The 18,382-nt window shown below is 39.8% G+C and overlaps 1 long non-coding RNA gene across 1 annotated transcript; it reads right to left on the bottom strand.

Moving 5' to 3' along the window:
• Positions 1-3,289: 3,289 nt before the first annotated feature.
• On the bottom strand, positions 3,290-4,471 carry LOC128133927 (uncharacterized). The gene is made up of 3 exons (XR_008232247.1): positions 4,362-4,471; positions 4,090-4,157; positions 3,290-3,451 (listed from the first exon to the last, which is right to left on the bottom strand). It is a non-coding gene; the product is annotated as an uncharacterized LOC128133927 (long non-coding RNA).
• Positions 4,472-18,382: the final 13,911 nt, after the last annotated feature.

Here is an 18,382-nt window from a genome sequence, read left to right as displayed (position 1 = left end):
ACGAACAAGATCTTTACCACCAACTTATTCAAATTCTAGAAATTCAAGTGAGAGAGTCATCGATGCCATAGCCAACTTATGTCAGAAGAAGCTTTCGAAAACAGAAAAAATGAGGGAATACCGACAATGGATTTTATGTCAAGTATAAGCATATCGCCTTTTTGTTTAGATTTCAGAAGAACTTCTTTGGTTTCTTTGTTCGATATGACACTTCCTTCTTCGTAAAAAACAATTTGATTACCAATGCCCACAACAAGTTGCAAAACATTTACCAAATTGTGTTGAAGACCTTCGGCATATGCAACCCTGTTGATTGTCAACTTGCCATTGGTCACCTTACCATAGCCTTTAACCTTGCATTTATTGATGTTGCCAAACTTTACTGCGCCAACATTTTCTAGACTTCAAAAATCTCTTATATTTTCCTTCTTTCCAGTCATGTGACGAGAGCAACCACTATCGATATACCATTTATCATCACATTGTTCGTCACGCAACACCTTCAATCATTGAAAGAATTTAGGTCCCCAATACTGTTTGGGTCCTTGGTTATTAGAACAAACTGCATGATGAAATGAAGACCCTAAAATCCAATTTCGAACTTGTAATTTTAAGCTATCAGTTAAGTCCACTTCGTTAGTTAAGGGTACAGAAATGTAATCATTCAAGGGTTTAGAGTCAATAGCAACTTTCCCCTCTTTCTTCTGAGTTCGTTTCCCAATGACTTTTTCTTTTGGAACTGCACGCCACTGTTGAATAGGAGGATTTGACTCTGTTGATGGTGAACTTCCATTTGATGATTCATTCAGATACTTCTCATAAGCATCCTTGATTTGTTCTTGAGAGAATTTTCCTGTTTGAAAATTTTTTCCCTTTCCTTCCAGCCAATGATTGATATTCTTCACATTTGTTTTTCCATTAACAAATGAGGCTTTGAGGCTTTGACTGATAGCTTTGAAGGTGGGTTTGGAAAATGAGGTTGTTGTGGCTTAAAAAATTCATCTCGTTTCCTTTGAACTTTCAACTTAACAAAATTTCTTATTGGTAATCTTGTGGAAACATGAGATTGATATCGATTTTGAAACAATTTTGATAACCCACGTGTTTTTTTTGTAAAAACTTTTTGTGTGTTCGCAAATTGATTTTGATTAGGAACCCGATGATAATTCTTTTGTACATTTGATTGAACACCACTTCTTTGAAAATTGTTTTGTGAAAACCTTTTGGTTGAAAATTATGATCAAAATTCTTTGATTGTTGAGGTTTCACATAATTCTCATGATAAGAAGTTTGAACATATGATCTTTGATTTTCATTCGAAACTTTAGCTTTGTTTTTAGAAAAATATTTTTGAGATTGAGCGGGTTTTGGAATTGGTTTATTTTGACCATCAAAAGAACTTTGAGATTTTGTCTTAACATGTTCAGTCTTTTTCTTTTCAAACACTTTTTTTGAAGCTCGTTGTTTCTTTTTAGTTTCAAAATTCTGCCAATAAACTTTATTCCGAGCTTTTTTCATTGAAATTCCATTTTCTTTAGACAAATTTTGAATATCTTCTCTTAAGCTTTGAAATTTTGATCCGATTTTTCAAAAACATTGGCATTCGTTTGGTGTTTAACCTCTAATTTTCCTGTTTTAACAACCCAAGTTCGACTTTGTTTTTGCCTTTGAAAAGTCTAAGAGTTCTTGGTGAGATTATTTTCTACAGTACTTTGATTAGAGAAAAACCCTTCTTTCGAAACTTTTTTGTTGTCCTCTTCAATGATTTTGTTAACTTTAGGTTTAACCTTTTCTCCATTTCCAGTTGTGACAAATACTTGATTTGGAAAAATAATATCATCACTGCACTTGAAATTTTGATATACAACAGAATTAGGTTCAAGATGATGAGAACCCTTATCTTTCAAGATTTTGTCAAATTTCTCTGTTCCTTCATAGCCGTGATCAACAACTCTAGGAATGTCTGTTTCTTTCGAAACCTCTTCATCATCATCACTATCTGTTTGACTATCTTCGACAGTCACATAGTCAAGATCATGAACTTTCGAAGTAGACAGTTGGTCTTTGTCAACTTTAAACGAAGAATCACAACATTTTTCTTTACCCTTAGCTAAAGATTTGACATTAATGAAAGACAATTGAGAAAAATCTACAACTTCCACTTCTTCAATTTCACTAATATTGTCGAAATCATCTTCAATATCAGCAAAATTGTTTTGAGAGTTAGTTGTCGAATTCTCAGTTCTTTTCAAAATTTTGCTTTGTTCGTCTTTCGTTAAGGTCCGATTAACAATATCAAAAAATCATTTGCATTTAGATATTCATCAATTTTTCACAATTCCATATGGATATCTATTATCAGGAACCTTACCAAACTAAGAAATTGTCATTTCACAATCATAAGAATTTGAGTCTATTTTCTCCCTTTCGAAAGCTAAAAAGGGTAGAAGCTTCCTATTTTGTTCTTTGCTTATGTCAGATGAATGGTGCAAAGCAGTTAATTGACCATATAATCGTTTAGCTGATTTACAATAAATGTTTCTTTGTTTCAACGAAATCTTATTATCAATACTCAAGCTATCCCTATCACACAAAATGTTGGTAATTTGTAACTATAAATGATCTATCTTTGCTTTCTCCGACTCCAACATCCTTTGTGTTTCTAGCAATTGAGTAATAGAGTTTTTAGCATCATTACTAGAAGAGGTAAGCAAATCATTAACATAAGTAATTGCATGATCAAACTCAGATAATATCGAATTGTATGCATTAGAAGGAATGTTAAAGGATTGTAAAAGAGACCGTACCTGTGATGTTATTGGGGATTTATGAGTAGATGTCGAAAAAAAACACTTCCCATTTACTTTTTCTTCCTCCTTTTCCTTATATCTTGCAAACATGGCTCCATGCAAAGGATTTCACATTTCCTCATCATCTGATCTTGAAGACCATATCTGATATGTTCCTTCTTCATCATCTTCCCCTTTCACAACAAGAGATACTCCTTTTATCCTTGATCTCGCTTCCTTTAACCTTTCTATATAATAAGCTTCATCCTTGACCCTATTTTTCTTTTCGTCCCTCTTTCACAACATGTAATCATTTGCCATGTGATTTGCACCATTTCAATAGCAACAATCAATACCAGAATCCCTGTGACATCCCCAAAATCACGGCCAGAAAAGACCGGTTTGTTTATGCTTTGTTTAAAAATCAGAGTAACATTTTAAATAAAAGTGTTGCGGAATTTGTCCCAAAACAATAATATGATAAAGATTTATCAAAAGCATTTCCATAGAAATGTATTTCATTAAAAGACTCGGGATGTCATGTTCGTACAGATCAAAAGCATAAACAGTACAATACAAGCCTTACTACATTATTTCATATCTACAGGCCTATATCCGTAATCCCTCGTCCAAACATCATATATATGCTCAAGCGCCACTACCTGTAATACATAAAACTGAGTGGGTCAGGCTTGGGAGCCTGGTGAGCACATAGGGTTTTCAACCCACAATAAATAGTTTATTAATTTCATCAATCAACAATAACCCGATTACCCGTTCCCGTTATCCTCACTTTACGTCCCTAAACACCTATCATAAGGGACCTAGCCTAAGGATCATCATCGGGACGGACACTACTACTAAGGGGATTCCTCAGCAATAAATGTCCTAATAGGCAACCATGTGGGGGATGGAGTACATCTGGTGAGCACACAGTTCAAATAAACACACAGTTCAAATAAACACCTACAGGTTGCGAGCCTGCTAGTGTTCCACTGGACTGTCTAGAATAGTCCGTGGTCGTCATCTATACTCCGCTAGATGACTGGATCATCAATAACATCTATAACGAGGCCTCTCATTATTTTATTTTGTCACACAGCAACTATTACATCTACCCATGTTTTACCCAACACATTTTGTAGATATAAAATACATATACAGTTTAAATCTTTGAAAACATGTATAAAACGTTCATCCAGCATAGATAGCAAGTATTCAGATAATATGCACAAATAGCACATAATTTATATTAAATACTTCATATCTATGTGTAAGTTGAAAGTAAATATGCACTCACCTGAAAAGGTGGTGATTCCGAACTCAGACAGCGCTTCGCTTCTTAAAAAGAATTTTCTTCGACGAAACCTAGTATTATTACCACTAGAGTTTAGTTTATTATTCGTCGAGACTAATTAATAGTCTAGCTATTATTATTATTATTATATAAGCGTCAAAAAAATACTTATATAACCCATAATAATAGCCCAAGTATTTATTATAAGTTCCTAATAACGTTACTATAATTAAATAAAAGCTATATTAAAAATAGCGTAGGCGTAGCTCACTTACAGCGGGTTTTATAGAAAACCGGGCTTTGCTTGGAGCAGCGTTCCCGAGCCGAAAAGCTCTTCTTCTCGAAGCCTTCGAGCACTCCGGGGCTTCCACCTCGTGCTAGGGAGGTTCCCTAGGCTTTTCGGGGGGATTTCGGGGCTAGAGAGAGGTTCTAGAGAGAGAGAGAGAGTAAAGAGAAGAAAGAATGGGAAATGTGTGAAGAAAATGAGGGTGGGAGAGGTGGTATTTATAGGGTGAAATGTGGCTGAACTTGGTGCCACATGTCACCATGTGGTGGCAAGCCTTGGGGAGAAAGCAATGGCCAAGATTGTGCCACATCACCCATTTTCGCACAGCACACTTCCGACTTCTAAAATCCGTAACTTTCACATACGACCTCCGTTTTTGACGTTCTTTATATCCACGCGTAGGTAATAATAAGATCTACAACTTTCATTTTGACACCGTCAGCCAATTCTCGATCGATCTTAAATTTAACAGTACAAGGAGATTATATTGTTAAACGTCTGCGTAAAATTAATAACTTCTACATACGGACTCTGTTTTTGTCTGTCTTTTTACCGTTGATTTCCTATTAATGAGATCTTCAACTCTCATTTACGTTGCGTAAGCCAAAAACCGCTCGAACTAAAATTCGAGTTTCAGGCCGTGCACTGCTAAGCCGAATCTTAGAAAAATCATAACTTCTTCATACGAAGTCAGATTTGGGCGTTCTTTTTATCGATGTTCTTAGTTTAACATATTCTACGACTTTTGTTTAGATTGATAAGGCTAAAAAGTCTTCTATCGTAAATTCACTATTTACGTCTCTCGGTGTCGTGCCGGTTTTGCCGTAAAACTTCGGCGGGCCATAACTTCTTCGTTATAGCTCGGATTTCGGCATTCTTTATATGTACGGAAACCTTGAGACGTATTCTACAACTTTATGTAGAGATATCAGGATTATCTCACACTTTAATTTTGACGCTCATTTTTATTCTTTATTAATTATACATTTATAATTAAATAATAAACACATAATTCACATAATACTCAAATATTTTATATTTATTACTTCAAAAAGAGTTACAATAGTTGACCTAGACTATTACATTGACAAAAATGCTTAGCCCTGAAAACCCGGGCGTTACAATTCTCTCCCCCTTAGGATGATTCCGTCCCGGAATCATGCATCAGCAAACAGATGTGGATAGCGACTCATCATGTCATCCTCTGTTTCCCAAGTGAGATTCGGCCCATTCGAATGTTTCCATTGGACTAGCACCAAGTTGACCAGCTTGCGTCGTAGCTTCTTAGTCTTACGGTCAATAATTGCCTCAGGCTCTTCGATCAGCCTTTTATTCTCATCCATCCTTAATTCCGAGATTGGAATTATGTCGGGAACATCTCCCATGAATTTCCTCAAATAACACACATGGAAGGTGTTATGAATACCATTGAGTTCTTCGGGCAATTCCAGCTTGTAAGCTTGGTTCCCAATCTTCTGAAGAACTTTGAACGGTCCAATAAACCTTGGACTCAACTTTCCTCGTTTCCCAAATCGTATAAGTCCCTTCCACGGTGAGACTTTAAGTAAAACGGAATCCCCAACTTCGAAGGTTATCGGTCGTCTTTTCTTGTCAGCATAGCTCTTCTGACGATCCTGAGCTGCTAACATTCTTTCCCTAATCACCTTCAATTTCTCAGCAGTCTCATGGACTATCTCGGGGCCCATAAACTGCTTCTCTCCGGCTTCAAGCCAACAAGACGGCGTACGACACTTCTGTCCATACAAGGCCTGATAAGGTGCCATCTTGATGCTCGAGTGAAAACTATTGTTGTAGGAAAATTCTACCAGAGGTAAGTGCTCGTCCCAATTCCCTTGGAATTCGAGGGTACATGCTCTCAACATATCTTCCAGCGTCTGAATTGTTCTTTCGCTCTGACCATCAGTTTGCGGATGGTAAGCAGTACTCAAACACAACTTTGTACCCAACTCCTCTTGTAGACTCCTCCAAAACCTTGACGTGAAACGACTATCACGATCTGACACAATCGTAAGAGGGACACCGTGAAGTCTTACAATTTCCTTCACGTAAGCGTTTGCGAGCTTATCCATAGACCACTTCTCGTTGGCGGCTATGAAGTGTGCACTCTTGGTGAAACGATCCACGACTACCCAAATCATGTCGTGTCCGTTCTTCGTTCTGGGCAGTTTAGTCACAAAATCCATGGTGATGTCTTCCCATTTACCCATGGGTACAGGTAAAGGTTCTAAACTCCCATACGGTTTCTGATGTTGTGCCTTAACCCTCGCGCATGTTACGCACTCGGCCACATACTTCGCAACATCGAGCTTCATCGTCGGCCACCAGTAGTAGGGTTTTAGGTCCCTATACATTTTAGTGCTACCGGGATGAATCGAGTACATGGTCTTGTGTGCTTCTTCCATTAGAAGATCTCTTATTCCTCCCATCTTAGGTACCCAGATTCGATCTTGGAATACCTTCAGTCCTCGACTGTTTGTACCGAACACTAACGTTTTTCCCAAACGTTCTTCCTTTCGGTCATTCTTTTCTAAGGCTTCTTCTTGAGCTTTCCTGATACTTTCCACAATCGTCGAGACGACTTCAATTCTTAACGCTCTTGGCCTTTTTCTTTCAAGATTGACTTTCCGACTGAGAGCATCAGCAACAATATTTGCTTTACCTGGGTGGTAAAGTATCTCACAGTCGTAGTCCTTGAGAAGCTCTAGCCAGCATCGTTGCCTCATGTTCAACTCCTTCTGATTAAAGAGATACTGGAGACTCTTATGATCAGTGAAGAGCTTACACTTCGTGCCATAGAGGTAATGCCTCCATATCTTTAAGGCAAATACTACCGCTGCCAACTCCAGATCATGAGTGGGGTAGTTCTTTTCGTGCTCTTTCAATTGTCGAGATGCGTATGCTATCACCTTTTCTCTTTGGGTCAGAACACAACCCAACCCGACTCCAGATGCATCACTATAAACCGCGAAATCTTCAACTCCATCGGGTAGAGAAAGTATCAGTGCTTCACATAACTTCTTCTTTAGCTTCTCGAACGCCTCATCGTGTTTCTCACTCCATGTATACGTAGCTCCTTTATGGGTCAAAGCTGTTAATGGAGCAGCTATCGAAGAAAAGCCTTGGATAAATCGTCGGTAATATCCGGCTAATCCTAGAAAGCTTCGAACCTCCGTGGGACTCTTCGGACGTTCCCACTTCATTACAGCCTCGATCTTGGCGGGGTCAACCATTATTCCTTCTTGGTTAACAATATGACCCAAGAATTGGACTTCCCGTATCCAGAAGTCGCATTTGGAGAACTTCGCAAAAAGCTTCTCCTTCTTTAACACCTCCAACACTTCTCGTAGATGCTTGCCATGCTCCTCCTGGCTTTTCGAGTAAATAAGAATGTCGTCGATGAACACTATCACAGATTTATCGAGGAATGGTTTACAGACCCTATTCATCAAATCCATGAATGCTGCGGGAGCATTGGTTAGTCCGAATGACATAACCAAGAACTCGTAGTGTCCATATCTTGTTCTGAATGCAGTCTTCTCAATATCCTGCTCTCTCACCTTCAGCTGATGATATCCTGACCTAAGATCGATCTTTGAGAAGTAGCTCGAACCTTGCAGCTGATCGAATAGGTCATCAATCCTCGGCAATGGATACTTGTTCTTCACCGTTGCCTTATTCAGCTCTCGGTAGTCTATGCACATCCTCATGCTTCCGTCCTTCTTCTTCACGAATAACACCGGAGCTCCCCAGGGTGATGAACTAGGTCGAATGAATCCGCTGTCCAACAACTCCTGAAGTTGTGTCATGAGCTCCTTCATCTCCGTCGGTGCTAATCGGTAAGGTGGCTTTGCTATCGGTGTTGTTCCTGGTAACAAGTCTATACGAAACTCCACTTGTCTATCAGGTGGTAATCCGGGAAGATCTTCGGGAAAGACTTCCGGATAATCGCACACAACCGGTATATTCTGCACCTCTTTCTTTTCTTTCTTAGCATCGATTACGAATGCCAAGTATGATGCACATCCTTTGGACAAACATTTCCTGGCTTTCATCAGGGAGATGATTCCAGAAGTTACTCTGCGTTTGTCCCCGTACACCATAAATGATTCCTTTCCGGGTGGGTTTATCCTAACTATCTTCTTTTGGCATAATATCTCGGCATCGTTGGCGCTAAGCCAATCCATACCCAAAACGATGTCGAAACCGTTTAACTCTATGGGTAATAGTTCCTCATGGAATTCGTTTCTGTTTAGGTCAATGACGATGTTCCTAATACGATTACTAACAGGTACGAGTTTGCCACTGGCAACTTCTACAATCAGAGCATTATCTAGTTTTTCTACAGGCAATGCTAATCTTCCACCAAATTTATGCGACACAAAGGAGTAATTGGCTCCGGAATCAAATAGTATATTTGCAGGCAAACCATTTACAAGAAAGGTACCTGAAGCGACGTCTGCTGCCTCCTTCGCAGCCTCGAGCGTCATCTGAAAGGCTCTCGCCTTTGGCTTTGGTGGTATGTTGGGCCTTCCCGCATCTTTCTTCCTTGGGCAATCCTTAGCAATATGCCCTTCTTCACGACACTCGTAGCACACCTTCTTGTTGGTGGTGCACTCATTGGCATAGTGCCCTGTTTTCCCACACTTGTAGCAGGTTACTTCATCGCCACATTTTCCCGAGTGCTTCTTCTTGCACTTCTCGCACCATTTAAATTCGTTTCCTCCCCCGAATTTTTTTGAACTGAACTTGCTCTTCTTTTTGTTGGGTTTAGCAGACCCTTCAAATTTCCTCTTCTTGCCAACCTAGATTTTGCTGGCAGCTCTTCCCTTAATCATGTCCTCCACAGACTTGGCAGCCCAGATAGCTGCCTCCAAAGTAGGTGCCTGACGTACTGGCACCGCGTACTCCCATGGAAGTCCCTTTGCGTACTTATCAATTTTCGTCAGCTCATCCGGAACAAGACGCAAGGCAAACTCCATCTTTTCTGTGAAGTTGTTCGTGTATTCATCGATTGACATGCTTCCCTTCTTCAAGGTTAGAAACTGGTTCTCTAACTCTAACAGGTTTTGAGCCGAGCAGTATTTTCGTTTGAATTGCACCAGAAATTCTGCCCATGTCAGTTGCAGGGGCTTGTTGGGGCTTAAAGTCTTCCCCAAGGTATTCCACCAACGTACAGCGCCTCCTCGAAACTGACGTACTGCAAATGTGGTCTGTAGCTTTCCTCTGCAACCGCATGTCATGAAAGCTAACTCCATCTCCGACATCCAATCCATGACTCCGATTGGATCTTCCTTTCCCGTGAAAGTCGATGGCTTGCAAGTCTGAAAATCCTTGTACTTGCATCCATTTCTCTCGAATCCGTCATCTTGGTTATTTTCTTGAACTATTGGTTGGTTGACTTGACCAACAGTTCCACTGTAGTCTCCTTCCTCAGTCTGCCCTTCGTTCAACTCGGGCTGTTCGATTTGAATAGTGCCTTCCTCTTGATTTTGCTGGAGCAAACGTCTAGTTTCCTCCATTTGACGATCCAACATAGCCTGGATCATCGCTTGCACTCCGGCCATCGTTATTGGTCCGGCAGCGGCTTCCACAACTGGTATTTGCTCGATCACGGGGGGTTGGTGTCTGTTCCCATTTGCGTTTACGTTTCCGCTACGGGTCCTTGCCATCTTGATCTATACACCGAATAAGGTGAATTTAGATCTTTATTTAGGAGAGACGTTTTAAATCGTCCTTATCACTCCGAAACATTTACATGCTAGTTCTAATAGCGTAGTCATACGTTTAGAATCCTAAGCACATAAAGTTTCCAGATCCGGTCGGCAACAGACCATAGATCCGAACAATTAACAGCATATTATGCACAAAGCATTTAGCACATAAAAGCATTTTACGCACAATTCCTAAAATAGGCTAGTGCTCACACCTCACAATCATCACTTAGCATTCTAAGTTTAAGTCTAGAAATCCTACAAATTCCTAGTTCGCTTAAACTAATGCTCTGATACCAACTGTGACATCCCTAAAATCACGGCCAGAAAAGACCGGTTTGTTTATGCTTTGTTTAAAAATCAGAGTAACATTTTAAATAAAAGTGTTGCGGAATTTGTCCCAAAACAATAATATGATAAAGATTTATCAAAAGCATTTCCATAGAAATGTATTTCATTAAAAGACTCGGGATGTCATGTTCGTACAGATCAAAAGCATAAACAGTACAATACAAGCCTTACTACATTATTTCATATCTACATGCCTATATCCGTAATCCCTCGTCCAAACATCATATATATGCTCAAGCGCCACTACCTGTAATACATAAAACTGAGTGGGTCAGGCTTGGGAGCCTGGTGAGCACATAGGGTTTTCAACCCACAATAAATAGTTTATTAATTTCATCAATCAACAATAACCCGATTACCCGTTCCCGTTATCCTCACTTTACGTCCCTAAACACCTATCATAAGGGACCTAGCCTAAGGATCATCATCGGGACGGACACTACTACTAAGGGGATTCCTCAGCAATAAATGTCCTAATAGGCAACCATGTGGGGGATGGAGTACATCTGGTGAGCACACAGTTCAAATAAACACACAGTTCAAATAAACACCTACAGGTTGCGAGCCTGCTAGTGTTCCACTGGACTGTCTAGAATAGTCCGTGGTCGTCATCTATACTCCGCTAGATGACTGGATCATCAATAACATCTATAACGAGGCCTCTCATTATTTTATTTTGTCACACAGCAACTATTACATCTACCCATGTTTTACCCAACACATTTTGTAGATATAAAATACATATACAGTTTAAATCTTTGAAAACATGTATAAAACGTTCATCCAGCATAGATAGCAAGTATTCAGATAATATGCACAAATAGCACATAATTTATATTAAATACTTCATATCTATGTGTAAGTTGAAAGTAAATATGCACTCACCTGAAAAGGTGGTGATTCCGAACTCAGACAGCGCTTCGCTTCTTAAAAAGAATTTTCTTCGACGAAACCTAGTATTATTACCACTAGAGTTTAGTTTATTATTCGTCGAGACTAATTAATAGTCTAGCTATTATTATTATTATTATATAAGCGTCAAAAAAATACTTATATAACCCATAATAATAGCCCAAGTATTTATTATAAGTTCCTAATAACGTTACTATAATTAAATAAAAGCTATATTAAAAATAGCGTAGGCGTAGCTCACTTACAGCGGGTTTTATAGAAAACCGGGCTTTGCTTGGAGCAGCGTTCCCGAGCCGAAAAGCTCTTCTTCTCGAAGCCTTCGAGCACTCCGGGGCTTCCACCTCGTGCTAGGGAGGTTCCCTAGGCTTTTCGGGGGGATTTCGGGGCTAGAGAGAGGTTCTAGAGAGAGAGAGAGAGTAAAGAGAAGAAAGAATGGGAAATGTGTGAAGAAAATGAGGGTGGGAGAGGTGGTATTTATAGGGTGAAATGTGGCTGAACTTGGTGCCACATGTCACCATGTGGTGGCAAGCCTTGGGGAGAAAGCAATGGCCAAGATTGTGCCACATCACCCATTTTCGCACAGCACACTTCCGACTTCTAAAATCCGTAACTTTCACATACGACCTCCGTTTTTGACGTTCTTTATATCCACGCGTAGGTAATAATAAGATCTACAACTTTCATTTTGACACCGTCAGCCAATTCTCGATCGATCTTAAATTTAACAGTACAAGGAGATTATATTGTTAAACGTCTGCGTAAAATTAATAACTTCTACATACGGACTCTGTTTTTGTCTGTCTTTTTACCGTTGATTTCCTATTAATGAGATCTTCAACTCTCATTTACGTTGCGTAAGCCAAAAACCGCTCGAACTAAAATTCGAGTTTCAGGCCGTGCACTGCTAAGCCGAATCTTAGAAAAATCATAACTTCTTCATACGAAGTCAGATTTGGGCGTTCTTTTTATCGATGTTCTTAGTTTAACATATTCTACGACTTTTGTTTAGATTGATAAGGCTAAAAAGTCTTCTATCGTAAATTCACTATTTACGTCTCTCGGTGTCGTGCCGGTTTTGCCGTAAAACTTCGGCGGGCCATAACTTCTTCGTTATAGCTCGGATTTCGGCATTCTTTATATGTACGGAAACCTTGAGACGTATTCTACAACTTTATGTAGAGATATCAGGATTATCTCACACTTTAATTTTGACGCTCATTTTTATTCTTTATTAATTATACATTTATAATTAAATAATAAACACATAATTCACATAATACTCAAATATTTTATATTTATTACTTCAAAAAGAGTTACAATAGTTGACCTAGACTATTACATTGACAAAAATGCTTAGCCCTGAAAACCCGGGCGTTACAATCCCCTTTGAGCTTTTTCTCTACCTTCGACTCTTCATTCTTTACTTCTTTCTTCTCAAGCTTCTTTTCCTCATTCACCTTCCTAGAAAAACTTCCCTTAGCTTCACCTGTTCTTGGCTTCACATTAAAAGGATTTTTGTAAAACTTCTTCACTCTATTGTTTGAGTAAAAAGCTATAGCTTCATCACCAGAGATGACGATCAGACCTTCGGCATTAGAGTTCCCCTTCTCAGATACTTCTTTCTCAACTTCTCTCCAAGAAACCTTCAACACAAGAGCAATAGGACCACCCAGACTGATCCTTGTTTCTTCAGATATCTCATTCACTTCTGATTCATGAGCTTTCAACACCTTGTAGATATCATTTAGTGAAAAATAGTCAAAACTTTGTTGTGTCTTAACCATAAGACTGGCATTTCGCCACTCTTTGAGAAGCCCCATGATGAATGTAAGATTAAATTCCATTGTTGAGCTAGTTATTCCATATATATTGCACTTGAATATTAATTCATTCAAACTATCATAGTACAATTCAATGTATTCTTCTTCTTTCTGCTTAAACTCTCTTAATTCCAACAAACAATGTTTGACTGAAATGATTTTTGTCTTCTCACTACCCTGATACTTCTCCTTCAAGGTGTTGTAGAATCCCTTTGAAGTTTTGCAGCTACGAACATAATTGTATACGACATGTGGAAGAGCACCTCTAAGTTCTTGCATAGATCTCTTTTCATTCTTCAACAATCTTTCAGACTGTTCATTAACATTTGAATTTGTAGCAGAAGTTCCAACACTATGAACAGCGGAAGGCGGATGAACATCATCAGTGATACATTTCCATAATTCCTCATCAATACCATTCAAGTATTCTTCCATGCGATCAGCCCATTGATCATAATATTCAAGAATCAACATTGGAATCTTAATTTGTTGATGATCCGGGAAGATGAGAAAAAGAGGTCTAATGAAGTTATATTTTCTATCGATATGTCTGGATCTTCCGTGATCCCTTGGTTCATTGGTTAAGGAAACCGCACCTTCATTATCAAAATCTCCATAGGCTCTGTTATGGCTGGCACAACTCCAAGGTCTCCGATGAAGTTCTTCAACCATATCGCCTCCTTTGACGCTTCGCTCGCTGCTATGTACGCTGATTCACACGTTGAATCAGCGAAGCTCTCTTGCTTTGAACTTATCCAAGTCACTATTCCTCCATTCAGGGTAAGACCCAGCCTGATTGAGATCGATAATTATCCCGGTCGGTCTGAAAGCTAGCATCACTATACCCTCGCACCCTTAAGTCATCACTCCCATTGAGGACTAGAAACCATTCATTGGTCCTCCAAAGGTACTTAAAAATATTCTTAACTGCGGTCCAATGTGCTCTACCAGGGTTCCTTTGATATCTGCTGACCATGCTCAAAGCTAAGGCCACATCCGGGCGAGTACATGTCATAGCATACATGATCGAGCCAACTATGGAAGCATAAGGTACTCGACTCATCTCTGTTATCTCAGCCTCGGTACTCGGACTTTGAGTCTTACTTAACTTGGTATTGCTTTGGATTGGTAACTCCCTTTTCTTGGAATTCTCCATACTAAAACGTTTTAGCACCTTTTCCAAGTAAGTATTCTGACTAAGTCCTATTAGTCTTTTACTCTTGTTTATCACTATCCTTATTCCTAGAATATAGACAGCCTCTCCAAGGTCCTTCATAGTGAAACACTTCCTAAGCCAGGATTTAACCTCCTGCAAGGTCGGGATGTCATTTCCTATGAGCAGTATGTCATCGACATACAAAACAAGGAAGCTAATTATACTCCCACTGGCTTTGATGTATACACAAGACTCATCCTTGCTTTGAAGGAAGCAAAACTCTTTGACTTTCTTTTCGAAACAAAGATTCCATCTGTGAGATGCTTGTTTCAATCCATAAATGGATTTCTCAAGCTTACACACTCTATTAGGATGCTTCGCATCGACAAAACCCTCTAGCTGACTCATGTAAACATCCTCAGCCAATTTCCCATTAAGGAAAGCAGTTTTGACATCCATTTGCCATATTTCACAATCATGAAACGCAACTATGGCTAACATCACCCTAATAGACTTTATCTTTGCGACTGGTGAGAAGGTCTCATCATAGTCAACTCCGAGAATTTGAGTAAATCCATTCGCAATCAATCGCGCCTTATAAGTGTGTACTTTCCCATCCATGTCGGTCTTCTTCTTGAAGATCCACTTGCACCCGACCGTCTTACAACTTGACACATTGTCAACCAAATTCCAAACTTGGTTGTCATACATGGACTGAATCTCGCTGTCCCTGGCCTCTTTCCATTTTGCAGACTCCGGGTTTGCCATGGCTTCCTTGTAGTTATTAGGTTCATCCAAATTTATTAGTGTACTATCACTAATAAATGTATCACCCTCACTTGTTATATGAAAACCATACAACACAGGTGGAACTCTAACTCTACTGGAACGTCTAAGAGGTAAGGACTCGTCAATCAGTTCAACCTGAGTTTCCTCCTCAAGTTGAGCTCCAGTGTTTGAGGTTCCTTCATCGTTCAATTCTTTAAGCTCTTCAAGATCGATTTTCCTCCCACCGTCTCCTTGGCTTATGAGTTCTCCCTCTCGGAAAACCCCTCTCCTCGCAACGAAGACAACATTGTCACTCGGTCTATAGAAGAGATATCCAAAGGACTTACGTGGATAGCCAATGAAAATACATCGCTCATTATGAGGTTCGAGCTTGTCATGAGTCTCTCTTCTTACAAAATCCTCGCAACCCCAAACCTTGATATGTGCCAATGAGGGAGATTTCCCTGTCCACATCTCGTGAGGTGTTTTGGCAACCTTCTTTGTAGGGCTAAGTTAAGGATATAAGTGCCAGTCTCTAAGGCATACCCCCATAATGAGATGGATAACAAAGCACGACTCATCATGGAACGAACCATGCCTAGCAAGGTTCGATTACGCCTTTCAGCCACACCATTCAACTGCGGTGTCCTAGGCGGCGTCAATTTCAAAACAATTCCGCATTCCTTGAGGTAGTTGTGGAACTCAAGACTAAGGTACTCTCCACTTCGATCGGATCGAAGCATCTTGATTTTCCTGCCCAGCTGATTCTCCACTTAAACTCTTTAAAAATTTTCAAAGGTTTTTGACTTGTGCTTGATTAAGTAGATATACCCATATCTGCTATAATCATCGGTGAAAGTTACATAGAAGCGGTTTGCATCCTTGTGGTGGATCTAAAGGACCCACACACATCGGTGTGTATGAGATCCAATAAACCCTCACCCCTTTCACAAGAACTAGTGAAGGGTGACTTGGTCATCTTTCCAAGTAAACAAGACTCGAACATGTTAACCACTTGGGTTGTGGTGACTTGGTAAGGCATGTGGAAGATATGGTGGATAACCTATTGACCCATGTTCAAATCCTGGCACTACTAAGCCCTTGTGGCCATGGAGGTTCGCCTGCAGTGACTCCAGGGCATGAGGCAAAGCCTCATGTTTGCAGCGGGGGATTAGTCGGTGCGCGAAAGCTGGCCTGGAAACCCTCGTTAGGGAAGTTCCCTTTCCAAAAAAAAAATACTCGAACACGTCATCGTCCTTAAGGTCAAATGACTCCAATACTCCATCCTATTAAAGTTGGGCTACGCGCTTCTTGTTAACATGTCCAAGACGACAATGCCACAAGCATGCTTTATCCAAACTATTAGAAGAATCGATACACAACACATCATTTCCTAAATTGTCTACAACCATCACAATTTCATATATTCCTACAAGGCAATCTTCAAAATAGAAAACACCATTAAAGAAAGCATTAATAGAACCTTTTTCATTATCAAACAAAAATCCAAATCCCTGTTTATATAAACCATGAAAAGAAATGATGTTTCTTGCCATTTCAGGCGAATAGCAACAATTATTCAAATCTAGTCCTAATCCATTACTAAGCACTAAAGAGTAAACTCCAATCTTGGTGACAGACGACGCTCTTTTGTTCTCCATGATTAAGTTTATCTTCCCATGCTCCACATCCCTATTTCTTCTTAGGCCCTGCAAATCAGAACAAATGTGAAAACCACACCCTGTATCGAGAACCCAAGAAATAGCATGCAATGAATCATTATATTGAATAGAATAAATACATGCGAAGGATGGCTTGATCTTCCCATCCTTAATATCTTTCAGATATTTCGGACAGCTTCGTTTCCAATGCCCTTTGTCATGCAGTAGTAGCACTCTGCATCCTTCGGGTTCGAGGTAGGTGCAGCGGGACCAGCCTTGGTTCCACTAGAAGAGGTGCCATCATGGGACTTTCCCTTATGGTGGCTCTTTGAAAGATCCTTCCTCTTCTTACCCTCCCCTTGCCCAATAGGCAAGATGGGGGCAAAAGTAGCAGTATGAGTTGGTGTAATGGATTTGTCAGTTGCTCTCAGCAATCCTCAACAGATCTTGAAGCTTGCTCAATGTGACCTCCTCTTTGTTCATGTGGTAGGTCATGCAGAACTGGTTGTAGCAAGGAGGCAAGGAGTGAAGAATAATATCAATCGCCAACTCTTCATTGAAGATAACATTTAACTTCTGCAGGTGGTCGACATATCTCTGCATTTTCTGTAGATGAGCAGTGACATACTCTTCGTCCCTCATCTTGGTCGTGATCATCGAAGTGATGATCTCGCACCTCTCCTTCCTGACACTTTGGTGGTACATGTCTAGTAAATCTTGGTGCATCTCGTAGGGATGGAAGTCCTCATAGGACTTTTGGAGTTCAATAGTTATGGTCATGAGCATGATGCAATGGACTTTCGTGGCATCACGCTCATGGGCCTCAAAGGCAGCGATCTCTTCGGGAGTAGCAGTGTTGACATCTACTTCTTTCAGCTCCTTGCGAGGACATACGCCCTGTCCTTGTAGCGGGTAACCATTTGTATGTTGCGGATCCAATCATTAAAATTGTTTCCATCGAAGATCACCCTCCCACACAAATTCATGAGTGAGAATGAGTCATAAAAATTTGAGTCGGAAGCATTGTTGTTCGGGTTAGACATCTAAAAAGAAAAGAGACAAAGTTTGATTAGAAAAGACTCCCCAATTAAACACCCAAATGAGAAATTAGGGCTAGGATCCAACAGCATTATTCATAATTTGGAAGAGGGATGACGTAATCTAAAATGCAAATAATTTGAAGGTAAGTGAATGACGATTCACTAATTTCCACCATGAAAAACAAAAGAAATTAAGTTTTAAATGTTTTGAAACTCCTAGATCTTTTGAGATTCATTGAACTTTTCAATGGCATGTTTAAATCTCGATATGCCCTTCAAGTTTGTGACTGGGATATCGAGGATCACAAACAAGGTGTGAATAACCATGCAAATGTACTTGGTGCCCTCGATGTTACAATCACCTAATCAATGTGTCGGTTATCCACACACGTTCCATTGATCTATGAAAAACATCGAGTCACCCTTTGCCACATTTGCTAGACCCAAATTTGTGTGCCGGTTAACCACACGCGCTCCATTAATCAAGGGTACAAAGTGCAATTTCATGGAATAGCATCATTTTCACATTTTTATTAAGTAACTAAGATTGGGAATTTTATAAAAACATTT

Source organism: Lactuca sativa, chromosome 4 (genome assembly GCF_002870075.4).
Source record: "Lactuca sativa cultivar Salinas chromosome 4, Lsat_Salinas_v11, whole genome shotgun sequence".
NCBI classification, from domain to species: Eukaryota; Viridiplantae; Streptophyta; class Magnoliopsida; order Asterales; family Asteraceae; genus Lactuca; species Lactuca sativa.
Note: the sequence above shows the minus strand (reverse complement) of the source record. Positions and strands in the feature narration are given on the sequence as shown.